Below are 14,781 nucleotides of genomic sequence, written 5' to 3'. Positions count from 1 at the left end.
GAAGACTGTGCGGTTGGTAAGTCAGTAAGTCGATAAGTCAGTTAAGGCAGTAGGTCATCGGTGTCTGCTTGGGATTTCAAAGTTTGAGGGAATTGTTCAGGGTAGGGTTTTATCACGGGACAACAGTTATCAGTACAACAGAAGCAGTATCTAAAAGTGTTCAAACAGCTGCTTAAAGCCACTGGAGCCTCGGTTTTGTAGGCTCAATTAAGGGACCTAATGCAAATTGTGTCACTTAACCCATGGTTCCTGGAAGAAGGTAAGAGAGACATAGAGCTTTGGGAGCAAGTGGGAAGAAATCTTTTTGTTGTGGTGGTTGTTTTTCTTTTCTTTTCTTTTCTTTTTTCTTTCTTTTTTTTTGTGAGACAGAGTCTTGCTCTATCACCCAGGCTGGAGTGCAGTGGCACAATCTTGGCTCACTGCAAGCTCTGTCTGCTCGGTTCACGCCGTTCTCCTGCCTCAGCCTCCTGCGTAGCTGGGACTACAGGCCACCGCCACCACATCTGGCCATTTTTTTTGCATTTTTGGTAGAGACAGGGTTTCACCATGTTAGCCAGGATGGTCTCGATCTCCTGACCTCATGAGCAAGAGCAGCGGGTCTCTGTATAATCTTTAATGCTATGGGCTTTAATGAGGGCGACTCTGGTCCCCTTATACACAGAAGAGCCTAAAAAAGGGAAGGAGAAGGAACCATCACCTACTTTACCACCTCTGAGTCCCTCTACCCCACTATCACGGGGCCAAAATAACAAAGAGGAAAGGGAGGTTTTGCCTGAGTCCCCTGCTCCAATAAATAAGAGAAAAGAAGGCATACACTACAGCTATGGGACCCTGTCTTAAGCAAGCAGCATTAGAAGGGTAGCTTTTAGCCTGCCCGATGATGCAAAATCAATAAGGCAATCAGCTGTATGTTTATAAAGAGGTAAGAAAAGGCATTAGAAGTGGAATCAGTCTAGCCCAGCAGGCAGCAGGTGTAATGAAAGGCTCAGGGAGAAAAAAGCTTGTAGTGTCCAAGCTGACAGGGTCTGCCCAGGATGGCAACCTCCACCCAGCCGTAGCAGGAGGGAGCGGGGCAGACAAAAAGCAGCACAGACAGAAAGTGGCGCCTATGCAAGCGCAGTGCGACCACTGTACAGGACCTGTTTCGCTGCCCTCCAGCTCCAAGGGCGGCCCACGGCAAAATTTCATGTGTTCCTTGTATACAAGGAACAGCTCAAATTATAATTTTCTGTTAAAATTTAAGTTAAATGTAAATTATAATTATGGCCACTGTTTTTCCTCTACTACCCCTGTTGTGGCTCTCTCAAAATTTTAATTGGGTAGAACAGGGACCTCTGAAGGGAGAGAAATTACAAAGAGCCCATGAATTAGTTGAGGAAGAATTCAAAGCCGGCCATACAGAACCATCTAACAACCCTGGAATTCACCCATTTCCTCATTCCCAAAAGTCTGGCAAATGGAAACTTTTGCATGACTTATGTGCTATTAATGCTAATCTATAGCCTACGGGACCCCTTCCCGTGTGGCAATTCGTCAAGATTGGCCTATAATTGTGATTGACTTAAAAGATTGTTTTTATACTACTTCTTTCACAGAATAGAACAGAGAAAAATTTGCATTTACATTATCAGCTATTAATAATGAAAGGTCAGCTTGCCGATTTTATTGGAAAGTGCTTCCTCAGAGAATGCTGAATAGTCCTACCACGTATCAGTAACATGTAGATCAGCCTTGCTCCCCAGTGGAAAAGAATTTTGTAATAGCAAGATTATTGATTTTATGGATGATCTATTACTGGCAGCCCCAAGAGAGCCAGCATGTTTAAGTTTATATGCCTGTGTCATAAAGAATACACAGTTGGCCGGATGCTGTGGCTCACGCCTGTAATCCCAGCACTTTGGGAGGCTGAGGCGGGCGGATCATGAGGTCAGGAGATCGAGACCATCCTAGCTAACACGGTGAAACCCCGACTCTACTAAAAATACAAAAAATTAGCCAGGCATGGTGGCATGCGCCTGTACTCCCAGCTACTCAGGAGGCTGAGGCAGGAGAATGGTGTGAACCTGGGAGACGGAGGTTGCAGTGAGCTGAGATCGTGCCACTGCACTCCAGCCCAGGTGACAGAGTGAGACTCTCTTAAACAAACAAAAAAAACATCTGAAAGTGTTACAGTAGGTAGCTGGTCAGACATGAGCAGGGCATGAGAGATCCTTCCACCACCCCCATACTAGAAATGGCAAGTGATCATCACCAGGTGATGGTCAAGTCAGTTGCTTGTTAACTGTCTCTCTAAAGTAATAATTGGCTGCAGGTAGTGCCAGGGAGATATAGTCTCACAATAGATAGGAAAGAGTGGAAACAGGTGATCAGCAGCTTCCCGATAAGTTCTCAGAAGTTCAGCCAGTGGGCTCAAACATATGCACTAAGAGGCAACATAATAGAGTTTTCTGGTATGTGACCTTCAGGGCCTTTTTTCTTCTTCTTCTTTTTCATTTTCTTTTTTTTAATTTTAGAATTTTTCAGGAACCCTGTTTTTAAATTTTTTGTCATTTTATTTTATTTTTAAATCTATTTTTCCACAGGTTTTTCAGGATTTGGTATTTAATTACATAAGTTCTCTAGTGGTGATTTGTGAGATTTTGGTGCACCCATCACCAGAGCAGTATACACTCAACTCAATTTATAGTCTTTTATCATTCACCCCCTTCCCACCCTTTTCCCTGAGTCTATGGTATAATTCTTATGCCTTTGCATCCTCATAGCTTAGCACCCACTTATGAGTGAGAACATACAGTGTTTGGTTTTCCATTCCTGAGTTACTTCACTTAGAATAATAGTCTCCAGTTTCTTCCAGGTTGCTGCGAATGCCATTAATTCATTCCTTTTATGGCTGAGTAGTATTCTATCATGTATATACGACAATTTCTTTACCCACTCATTTATAGTTTACGTTCCCACCAGCAGTGTAGACGTGTTCCCTTTTCACCGCTTCCACATCGACATCTATTACTTTTATTTATTTATTTTTGAGATGGATGGAGTCTTGCTCTTTCACCCAGGTTGGAGTGCAGTGGCATGATCTTGTCTCACTGTAACTTCTGCCTCCCAGGTTCAAGCCATTCTTCTGCCTCAGACTCTGGAGTAGCTGGGATTACAGGCATGCACCACCTCACCTGGGTAATTTTCTTGTATTTTTAGTAGAGACAGGGTTTCACCATGCTGTGCACACTGGTGTGAAACCCCTGACCTTAAGTGATCTGCCCATCTTGGACTCCCAAAGTGTTGGGATTACAGGTGTCAGCCATTGTGCCTGGCCAGCAACTGTTATTTTTTCATTGTTTGATTATGAACATTCTCGCAGGAGTAAGGTGGTATCACATTGTGGTTTTCATTTGCATTTCCCTGATCATTAGTGAAACTGAGCATTTTTTCATATGTTTGATAACCATTTGTGTATCTTCTTTTGAGAATTCTTTATTCACATACTTAGCCCACTTTTTCATGGGGTTGTTTGTTTACTAATTTGTTTGAGTTTCTTGTAGATTCTGGATACTGGTTATTTTTCAGATGTATAGATTGTGAAGATTTTCTTTCACTCTGTGGGTTATATGTTTAGTCCGCTGACTGTTGCTTTGTTGTGCAGAAGCTCTTTAGTTTAATTCTCACCTATTTATTTTTGCTTTTGTTGCATTTGCTTTTGGGTTCTTGGTCATTAATTTTTCGCCTAAGCCAATGTCTAGAAGGATTTTTCCAATGTCATCTTCTAGAATTTTTATAGTTTCAGGTCTTAGTTTTAAGTCCTTGATTCATCTTGAGTTGATTTTTGTATAAGGTGAGAGATGAAGATCCAGTTTTATTCTCCTACTTTGGCTTGCCAATTCTTTCAGCACCATTTGTTGAATAAGGTGTCCTTTACCCATTTTATGTTTTGGTTTTCTTTGTCAAAGATAAGTTGGCTGTAAGTATTTAGGATTATTTCTGGGATCTGTATTCTGCTCCATTGGTCTATGTGCCTATTTTTATACCAGCACCAAGCTGTTTTGGTGACTTTGGACTTAGAGTATTGTTGGAAGTCAGGTGATGCGACACGACCAGATTTGTTCTTTTTGCTTAGTCTTGCTTTGAGTATGTTGGCTCTTGTTTGGTTCCATATGAAGTTTAGAATTGTTCTTTCTAGTTCTGTGAAAAATGATGGTGGCATTTTAATGGGAATTGCATTGAATCTGTAGATTGCTTTTGTCAGTGTGGTCATTGTCACAATAATGATTCTATTCATCCATGAGGATGGGGTCCATTTTCATTTTTTGCATCATCTATGATTTCTTTCAGCAGTGTTTTGTAGTTTTCCTTGAGGCCTTTCACCTCCTTGTTTAGATATATTCCTAGTTATTATTTCTTTACAACTGCTGTCATAAAAGGGGTTCAGTTCTTTTTTTTTTTTTTTTTCTCATTAAACTTTTTTAATGGGTCTCAAAATTCTGTGACAAATTTTTGGTCAAGTCGTTTCCATTAAAAAGTACTGATTTTAAAAACTAATAACTTAAAACTGCCACACGCAAAAAAGAAAACCAAAGTGGTCCACAAAACATTCTCCTTTCCTTCTGAAGGTTTTACGATGCATTGTTATCATTAACCAGTCTTTTACTACTAAACTTAAATGGCCAATTGAAACAAACAGTTCTGAGACCGTTCTTCCACCACTGATTAAGAGTGGGGTGGCAGATATTAGGGATAATATTCATTTAGCCTTCTGAGCTTTCTGGGCAGACTTGGTGACCTTGCCAGCTCCAGCAGCCTTCTTGTCCACTGCTTTGATGACACACACCGCAACTGTCTGCCTCATATCACGAACAGCAAAGCGACCCAAAGGTGGATAGTCTGAGAAGCTCTCAACACACATAGGCTTGCCAGGAACCATATCAACAATGGCAGCATCACCAGACTTCAAGAATTTAGGGCCATCTTCCAGTTTTTTACCAGAACGGCGATCAATCTTTTCCTTCAGCTCAGCAAACTTGCATGCAATGTGAGCCGTGTGGCAATCCAACACAGGGGCATAGCCAGCACTTATTTGGCCTGGATGGTTCAGGATAATCACCTGAGCAGTGAAGCCAGCTGCTTCCATTGGTGGGTCGTTTTTGCTGTCACCAGCAACGTTGCCACGACGAACATCCTTGACAGACACATTCTTGACATTAAAGCCCACGTTGTCCCCAGGAAGAGCTTCACTCAAAGCTTCATGGTGCATTTCGACAGATTTTACTTCAGTCGTTACGTTGACCGGAGCAAAGGTGACCACCATACCGGGTTTGAGAACACCAGTCTCCACTCGGCCAACAGGAACAGTACCAATACCACCAATTTTGTAGACATCCTGGAGAGGCAGGCGCAAGGGCTTGTCAGTTGGACGAGTTGGTGGTAGGATGCAGTCCAGAGCCTCAAGCAGCGTGGTTCCACTGGCATTGCCATCCTTACGGGTGACCTTCCATCCCTTGAACCAAGGCATGTTAGCACTTGGCTCCAGCATGTTGTCACCATTCCAACCAGAAATTGGCACAAATGCTACTGTGTCGGGGTTGTAGCCAATTTTCTTAATGTAAGTGCTGACTTCCTTAACAATTTCCTCGTATCTCTTCTGGCTGTAGGGTGGCTCAGTGGAATCCATTTTGTTAACACCAACAATTAGTTGTTTCACACCCAATGTGTAAGCCAGAAGAGCATGCTCTCGGGTCTGCCCATTCTTGGAGATACAAGCTTCAAATTCACCAACACCAGCAGCAACAATTAGGACAGCACAGTCAGCCTGAGATGACCCTGTAATCATGTTTTTGATGAAGTCTCTGTGTCCTGGGGCATCAATGATAGTCACATAATACTTGCTGGTCTCAAATTTCCACAAGGAGATATCAATGGTGATACCACGTTCCTGCTCAGCTTTCAGTTTATCCAAGACCCAGGCATACTTGAAGGAGGCCTTTCCCATCTCAGCAGCCTCCTTCTCAAATTTTTCAATGGTTCTTTTGTCGATGCCACCGCATTTGTAGATCAGATGGCCAGTAGTGGTGGACTTGCCCGAATCTACATGTCCAATGACGACAATGTTGATATGAGTCTTTTCCTTTCCCATTGTGGCTTTTAGGGGTAGTTTTCACGACACCTCTGTTCTGGCGGCAAACCCGTTGTTGATTTGACTCTCTGCTTGGTCACTGTTGTTGTGTAGCAGAGCTATTGATTTGTGCACATTAATTTTGTATACTGAAGCTTTGCTGAATTCATTTATCAGTTTTAGCTGCTTTCTGGAGGAATCTTTAGGGTCGTCTAGGTATACAATTATATCATCAGCAAACAGCATCAGTTTTACTTCCTCTTTATCAATTTGGATGCCCTTTATTATCTCCCTTTTTTGATTGATTTAGCTAGGACTTTCAGTACTCTGTTGAATAAAAGTGGTGAGAGTGAGCGGCCATTCTTGTCTTGTTCCCCTGCTGAGAGTGAATGCTTTCAAGTTTTTCTCATTCAGTATTATGTTGGCTGTGGGTTTGTGTGCCAATTTTGCTGAGCGTTTTAATCATAAAACGATGCTGGATGTTGTCAAGTACCTTTTCAGTGTCTATTGAGAGGATCATGTGATTTTTAAATTCTGTTTATGTGCTGTACCACATTTATTGTCTTGTGTATGTAGAACCATTCCTGCATCCCTATTATGAAACCTACTTGATCACGGTGGATTATGTTTTTGATATGCTGTTGGATTCAGTTAGCTAGTATTTTGTTAAGAATTTCTGCATCTGTGTGCATCAGGGATACTGGTCTGTAGTTTTATTTGTTATGTTTTTTTCTGGTTTTGATATTAGGGTGATACTGGCTTCATAGAATGATTTAGGAAGAAGTCCATCTTTTTCTAGCATGTGGAATAGTGTCAAATGAATTGGTACCAACTCTTCTTTGAATATCTAGTAGAATTCAACTGTGAAACTGTCTGGTTCTGGAATTTGTTTTGTTGTTAATTTTTAAATTATCTTTTCAATCTTGCTGCTTTTGGTTGGTCTGTTCAGGGTTTTGAATTCTTTCTGATTTAATCTAGGAGGGTTTTACATTTCCAGGAATTTATTCATCCCCTCTAGGTTTTCTAGTTTATGCACATGAATGTGTTCATAGTACCTTTGAATGATCTTTTGTGTTTCTGTGGCGTTGGTGGTAATAGCTCCCATTTCATTTCTAAATGAGCTTATTTGACTCTTCTCTCTTATTTTCTTGGTTAATCTTGCCAATGATCTATCAATTTTATATATTCTTCCAAAAAACTAGCTTTCATTTAATTTATATTTTGTATTATTTTGTTTCAACTTCATTTAGTTCTGCTCTGATCCTGGTTATTTTCTTTCTTCTGCTGGGTTTGGGTTTGGTGTGTTCTTGTTTCTTGAATTTCTAGAAATGTAACCTTAGATTGTTTATTTGTGCTCTTTCAGTCTTTTTGATATAGGCATTTAAAGCTATGAACTTTTAGCACACTCTGCAGATTTCCAGATGTTTTGATAGGATGCGTCACTATTGTTCAGTTCAAAGAATTTCCAAATTTCCATATTGGTTTCATATTTGGCCCAATGATCATTCAGGAGCAAGTTATTTAATTTCCATGTGTTTGCATGGTTTTGAAGGTTCCTTTTGGAGTTGATTTCCAGTTTTATTCTACTGTTGTCTGAGAGAGTACTTCATAGAATTTCAGTTTTCTTAAATTTATTGAGACTTGTTTTGTGGCCTATCATATGGCCTATCTTGAAGAAAGTTCCATGTGCTGATAAATAGAATGTATATTCTGGGATGTTGGGTCGAATATTCTGTAAATATGTCTTAAATCTCTTCGCTCTAGGGCATAGTTTAAATCCATTGTTTGTTTCTTGACTTTCTGTCTTGATGACCTCTCTAGTGCTGTCAGTGGAGTACTGAAGTGCTTCACTATTATTGTGTTACTGTCTATCTCATTTCTTAGGTCTAGTAGTAATAGTTATATAAATTTGGGAATTCCAGTGTTAGGTACATATATATTTAGGATTGTGATATTTTCCTGTTGGACAAGTTCTGTTATTATTATATGATGTCCTTCTTTGTCTTTTTTAACTGCTGTTGCTTTAAAGTTAGTTTTTTCTGATATAAGAATAGTTACTCCTGCTCACTTTTGTCGCCATTTCCATGGGATATCTTCTTCTATCCTTTTACCTTAAGTTTATATGACCCTTTATGGTTAGAGGAGTCTCTTGAGGGCAGCAGACACTTTCTTGGTGCATTATTATCAATTCTGCAATTCTGTATCTTTTAAGTGGAGCATTTTGACCACTTACATTCAATTATTGAGATGTGAGGTACTGTTCCTTTCATCCTGCTATTTGTTGCCTGGAGACCTTGGTTTTATTCATTTATTTATTGTATTTTGTTTTATAGGTTCTGTGAGATTCATTCTTACAGAGGTTCTGTGTTGATGTGTTTCCAGGATTTGTTTCAAGATTTGGGGCTCATTGAGCCGTTCTTGCAGTACTGGCTTGTTAGTGGCAAATTGTCACAGCATTTGTTTGTCTGAAAAAGTCTGTTATCTTTCCTTTATTTATGAACTTTAGTTTTGCTGGATATAAAATTCATGGCTGATAATTTTTATAAGGAGGCTGCAGATAGGTATGCATGCTCATTTGAGGTGTTCTTCTGTTATTGAAGATTACTAAAATCACATGGGTTGAAAAGCATTTGGGATTATTTACTTAATTGATTAGTATGCATTTATTTTTATATTTATTTGATACCATGTATAAACAATATATAAACACAGGTATGGACATATACATATATGTGATACAACATAGAACATATACATGTGCACATAAAGATAGAGGGATGACAGAAATACTTTAGATTTTTGAGTTTAAAACTTTATGCATGAAACCCATAAAACTCACTTTAAAAAAAACAGTTGCATTTAAATTGTGGTTTTGTAAATAGAAAAAGTTAAAATATATCTGAGGAAGACCTTGCTGAGTTTTAGAGAAAGAAGGTAGTCAATTTACATCTCAAAACAGAGAGAGACAGAGAGAGAAGGAGTTTGGGTGTGTTCAAGGAGATTAAAAATAGATGCCAAGGTAACATAAAAATGATAGAAATTTGTAACAGGATTTTATTAGGAGACCAATTTTATTGACATACATAGCTTTTATTTCGGTCTCTGTTTTCCAACTGTATTCCAGGAAACACACTACACAGGCTCCCTTCTTAAGTGCTGGTGGGCCACTGCACATGCAGACAGCCCACTTGAAGGGAAGAATCAGGGGAGAAGAGATGCAGACCCCAGAATTATTCCATCATACAAAAAGCTAAGTCACAGGTCAAACCACACACCTGAAATCTCATCACCTGTTTGGTCCTGTTTTAAGTGTACTTTACTTTCTTTAATTTCTGCTCTAAAGCTTTTAAATAAACTTTCCCTCTTGTTGTAAAACTGGCCCCAGTCTCTTCTTCTGCCTTATGACCCTTAGTTGAATTCTTTCTTCTGAAGAAACAAGAATTGAGGCTGCTGCAGACTTGTACAGATTTGCTGCCATTAATATACTTTAGTGCCATTCTACATGATAGAATATGTATATATTCTTATATGTATACATATATATATACACAACATATATGTATTCATAGAGGCCTTGAATCTACACTCTTGCTGCACTTTGTGTAAACAATCCAGGTATAAGACTAAAACTTATTTTGGAAATACGTTGGTCCCATATGATTTCCATTTCATAAAAATGGGAAACAGGAGGGGGAAAATTGTTTTGCAGAAGAAAACAACAGAACAAGAGTTATTAAATTTTAGATGTGTTCTTTTTTTTTTTTTGAATTTTGTTATTTACCTACAATTTAGACTGAATCCTAAATTTTTTCCTGGGTACAAGTTTCAAAACTAATCATTTCAGAATTTTCTTCCATTTCTCTTCCATTTTGGTATATTGTAAATTAAAACTGTGCTTTTAAAATTTTTATCATTTTTTAAAATTACACTTTTAAGTTCTGGGATACATGTGCAGAACCTGCAGGTTTGTTACATAGGTATACACGTGCCATGGTGTTTTGCTGCACCCACTAACCCATCATCTACATTAAGTATTTCTCCTAATGCTATCCTTCCCCTAGCCCCCCACCCCCTACAGGCCCCAGTGTATGATGTTCCCCTCCGTCTGTCCATGTGTTCTCATTGTTCAACTCCCACTTATGAGTGAGAACATGCAGTGTTTGGTTTTCTGTTCCTGTGTTAGTTTGCTGAGAATGGTGGTTTCCAGCTTCATCCATGTCCCTGCAAACGACGTGAACTCATCCTCTATTATGGCTGCATCGAATTCTGTGATGTATATGTATTACATTTTCTTTATCTAGTCTGTCATTGATAGGCATTTGGATTGGTTCCAAGTCTTTACTATTGTGCATAGTGCCACAATAAACATATGTGTGCATGTCTCTTTATAGTAGAATGTTCTATAATCCTTTGGGTATATATCCAGTAACGGGATTACTGGATCAAATGGTATTTTTGTTCTAGATCCTTGAGGAATTGCCACGCTGTCTTCCACAATGATTGAACTAATTTACACTCCCACCAACAGTGTAAAATCGTTTGTACTTCTCCACAATCTCTCCAGCATCTGTGTTTTCCTGACCTTTTAATGATCACCATTCTAACTGGCGTGAGATGGTATCTCATTGTGGTTTTGATTTGCATGTCTCCAATGACCAGTGATGATGAGCATTTTTTCATATGTTTATTCGTCACATAAATGTCTTATTTTGAGAAGTGTCTGTTCGTGTGTTTCGCCCACTTTTTGAGGGGGTTGTTCTTTTTTTTTTTCTTGTAACTTTGTTTAAGTTTCTTGTAGATTCTGGATATTAGCCTTTTGTCAGATGGATAGATTAAACCTTACAAGCTGAAACTAGATGGCTTATGTAAATTTCCGGAGAAATCATAACAACTTATATATAAACAACCTTTATGCCTGCTGATGTGTAGACTAGACAAAAGGTACACACGAACACTGGACTCAGACTGCAATTCAGAGAATTGTGTCAGATTGCCATTGCAATTGGGAGATGCTTCAGAAACTCTAGAAAAACCAGTCTATAGACTACTCCAGATATTAGAGGTGAGCCAACATACAACTGAAAGGTTTACAGCAATGTTTGCCAAACAAATTGTTCTAATTGAAGAAGCAGTTGTGTGACTTTAATAAGGTTCCAGGATTATACTGTCCCCTTTTTGCTGTGATTTCTCTTTGCCCTTTTCTGATTTGACTTCATCCTCTTTTCCATGGGATGTGACTTCTCCAGAATGAGCTTTCCTAGTCAGGTAGGATCAGATGAAACATACAGCCACAAAGGTTTTCTACAATGCATTCTCTGAGAGCTTTTGAAGAATTGGTGTGCCAGGTGTGCTGTCACAGGCCTGTAATCCCAGCATTTTGAGAGTCCAAGGCAGGAGGATCACTTGAAACCAGGAGTTTAACACCAGCCGAAGCAACAAAGGGAGACCACATCTTTACTAAACAAAATAAATCAAATTAGCCAGGTGCAGTGGTGCATGCTTATAGTCTCAGATACTTGGGTGGCTAAGGTGGGAGGACCGCTTCAGCCCAGGAGTTCAAGACTGCAGTGAATACCCCCTAATCTAGGTGACAGAGCAAGAGTGTGTCTCTTAAAAAAAAAAAAAAAAAGAAAAAAGAAAAAAGAAAAGAAAAAGAATGGTGGAAACAGGAAAGCCAAAGATCTTAGGCATCTCCAGATGATTGCCTGAAGAAAAAGCTTTTTCTTGGCTTCAAAAGATTTCAAGATGTATATTTCTTTGCAAAAGAAAGACATGCCAATTGTAACTTTATTATTTTCTGAGGCACAGAAGAAAGAGAAGATTAGATCAATTGCTTTTCTGCCCACTGCATCTCTTCCTACCTGCCTTCTATCCTTTAATCAAATGTAGACATGCTAAGCCTCCTGAAACATCTTCAGAGAGAACACAAGCCACCGAGGTTTTTGCAACTCATGTTTTCCCAGGGTGCACCTTCAAGCTATGGCTCAATAAAATTCAATTTTTTCAAGACCCTTGCCTCAGTCAGTCATTCTGGATAACCACCATGAGTCCTGAAAAGCCCTTCAGTAATCTATTGTCTGTCTAGGTGATGTGTACCTAGGTGCGTGAGGTGTTCATGAGTCAAACACTCTTCTTCCTTTTCTGCCTTTCCCAACCCTACTACCACTCAGTGCTGTGTGCTCTCATCTGACCCCAGCTCCCAGGTTGTTTGTATTGGTCTAAGAAAACAAGACCAGGAAGGGCAGGTTCAGAAGGAAGTAAGAGGCCAACAGCCATGGAACATGGCAGGTGAGGCTGTCATTGCTCAAAGCCACACTCCCTGGGTGCATTTTATGAATTTTTCTGGATTTGGAATCTTTTCCCTGTGTGTCTATCTAGAAACTCACCCTTCTCCTACTTTCTTCTCATTACACTTTCTCTTCCTAGTGCACTTGTTTATGGCCAGAGAATGGTCATGCAAAGAGTTGACAATAGAATAAAAAATGACTTTTTTGAGGCTTGGAACCTGGCCTTTCTTTTTTCCAAAAAAGATTGAGGTTTCTAAAAGCTAGCTTTTATGCAGGGCTGTGCAGTTGTGAGTGTAGTGTTAGGGAACAGATCCATAAGTGAAGGATGAGACAGAAAGCAAAATGCTGGCTGTCAAATCCTGAAAGCAAATGGGACAAAAATCATTTTTGAAGGTGGATGTCATTCAGGAGACCTTGTAAATCTTAGAGTGCCCTCTTACCAGATGAAGTGGAGGATGAGGTTTAATTATAGAGTTAGGTGACAGTGGGCACATACTTCTCTGCCATCTTTTTTTTTTTTTTTAAATCTGTAAAAATGGGGATGGTGACACTTAGGATATTTTTTTCATGACTGTAGCTACATGAAAAGCTCTTAGGATAGTGCCTGGTGCATAGTGAGTGCTGCATCAGCATGTGAGCTCTTATAATTTTGAGAATAGGCAAAAGTGCCACCCTGGCCATCCAGAGTGGGGAGGTACTTTCCAATCAGGGTCCAGGCAGGCCAGCTGGAGATAAAACTGGTTAGTGGGAATCTTGACTTCCAGGACTAGAAGTATTTAGGAGAAGTACCTCATACACAACATTCTGTAAACATTCCTTTACCCAACAGTAGGAATACTCACAGTGAGTTGGCTTCTGTGACAATCATTATCTCCTGGGAATCTAAGAATGTGTCCTAGAGTGGAATGGCTTTGATGTAAGCCAAACCCAGAAATGGGCTTTGGGGCTGCCTTGGAGATAGCATTTATCTTGAAAAAGGAAAGCATTCATCTTGCTAAAGGAATACCTTCTTCTGGCCCAGGCCTTTATTTTTGTTTTTGTGCTATCCTAATTTTTAAGGTGTAAGGAGAAAAACTGAAGAATAAAATAATGAAGTGCATGTATGAAATAGCAGGGTAGAATTGAGACTGGTATGTGTAAGTTAAGGGAAATCATGTATAAATTTTGTGTGAACATAAACAGGATTTCTTGTTGCAAAGAGACCTCTCCATATACATAATACCGTTGCCTTGAGTGGATAGCAGACTCTATCACAAGAACATACCATCAGAATCATGAGAGAATGGGTACTGTGGCTTTTTTAATTGGCAGGTTAGACGGAGAAAGTTACTAAAGAGAAAGAAGTTGAAGGAAAAGATGGGTGAGGGCAAGAAAAATGGGATGGTGAAAGGAAAGGACTGAAAGGAATGTTTACCGAGGGCTCATCAGGTACCAGGCTCTGTGACTAATGTCTTACACATGTTAATTTACTCTTCCACTGTCATTTTCTCATGTAGTAAGGGTCAGCCTTACACTGCAGATGAGAAAAGAGGCTGAGGGAGGTCAAATGAGGGGCCTAGGGTCATGCAGCCACTTCATAGCAAAGCTAGTATGTTTCACTGTGGTTTGTGCAGACAGAAAAGTGAGACATGGTAGGAAGGCAAAACATATTTTTGTTGTGGGTAATGTTTATGAAAGTGACCTGTATAAGGCAGAATAATGACCTCTTAAAAATGTCCACATCTGGGCTGGGTGCGGTGGCTCATGTCTGTAATCCCAGCACTTTGAAAGGCTGAGATGGGCAAATCAGGAGGTCAGGATTTCAAGACCATCCTTGCCAACATGGTGAAACACTGTTTCTACTGAAAATCCAGAAATTAACTGGGCCTGGTGGCGGGCATCTGTAATCCCAGCTACTTGGAGGCTGAGGCAGGAGAATCGTTTGAACTGGGAGGTGGAGGTTACAGTGAGCTGAGATCACCCCACTGCATTCCAGCTGGGGACACATGAGTAAAACTCTGTGTCAAAAAAAAAAAAAAAAATTCCCATTCTAACCCTTGGAACACATGCATTTACTTTTCTTGGAAAAAACACTGTTCAACGGTGAAGCAGTTGAGTATCTTGACATGGAAAGCTTATTCTGGATTATCTGGGTTTCTCCCAGTGTCATCATAAAGGTCCTTTAAGTGAAAGAGAAAGGCAGGAGAGTCAGAGTGAGAATGATGCAGCCCGAGAGACTCCACTGGCCATTGCTTTCTGTGAACATGTGTGACAAGACAAAATTTCAACAAATTTAGTTATAGATGTAATTGGCTTTTATCTGTGATTTATGATTTGGGGCAGCTCTCCCTCTACAGATACAGTGATAACTCCACCTCAGCAATACAATAACAAAACAGTGGGTTTTGT

At 39.8% G+C, this 14,781-nt stretch overlaps 1 pseudogene across 1 annotated transcript; it reads right to left on the bottom strand.

The window, feature by feature from the left end:
* Positions 1–4,429: 4,429 nt before the first annotated feature.
* On the bottom strand, positions 4,430–6,176 carry LOC115892104 (annotated as a pseudogene). The gene has a single exon (XR_004051993.1). The product of XR_004051993.1 is annotated as an elongation factor 1-alpha 1 pseudogene (transcript).
* Between the last annotated feature and the right edge of the window lie 8,605 nt (positions 6,177–14,781).

This window comes from Rhinopithecus roxellana, chromosome 12, assembly GCF_007565055.1.
Source record: "Rhinopithecus roxellana isolate Shanxi Qingling chromosome 12, ASM756505v1, whole genome shotgun sequence".
In the NCBI taxonomy this organism is placed as follows: Eukaryota; Metazoa; Chordata; class Mammalia; order Primates; family Cercopithecidae; genus Rhinopithecus; species Rhinopithecus roxellana.
Note: the sequence above shows the minus strand (reverse complement) of the source record. Positions and strands in the feature narration are given on the sequence as shown.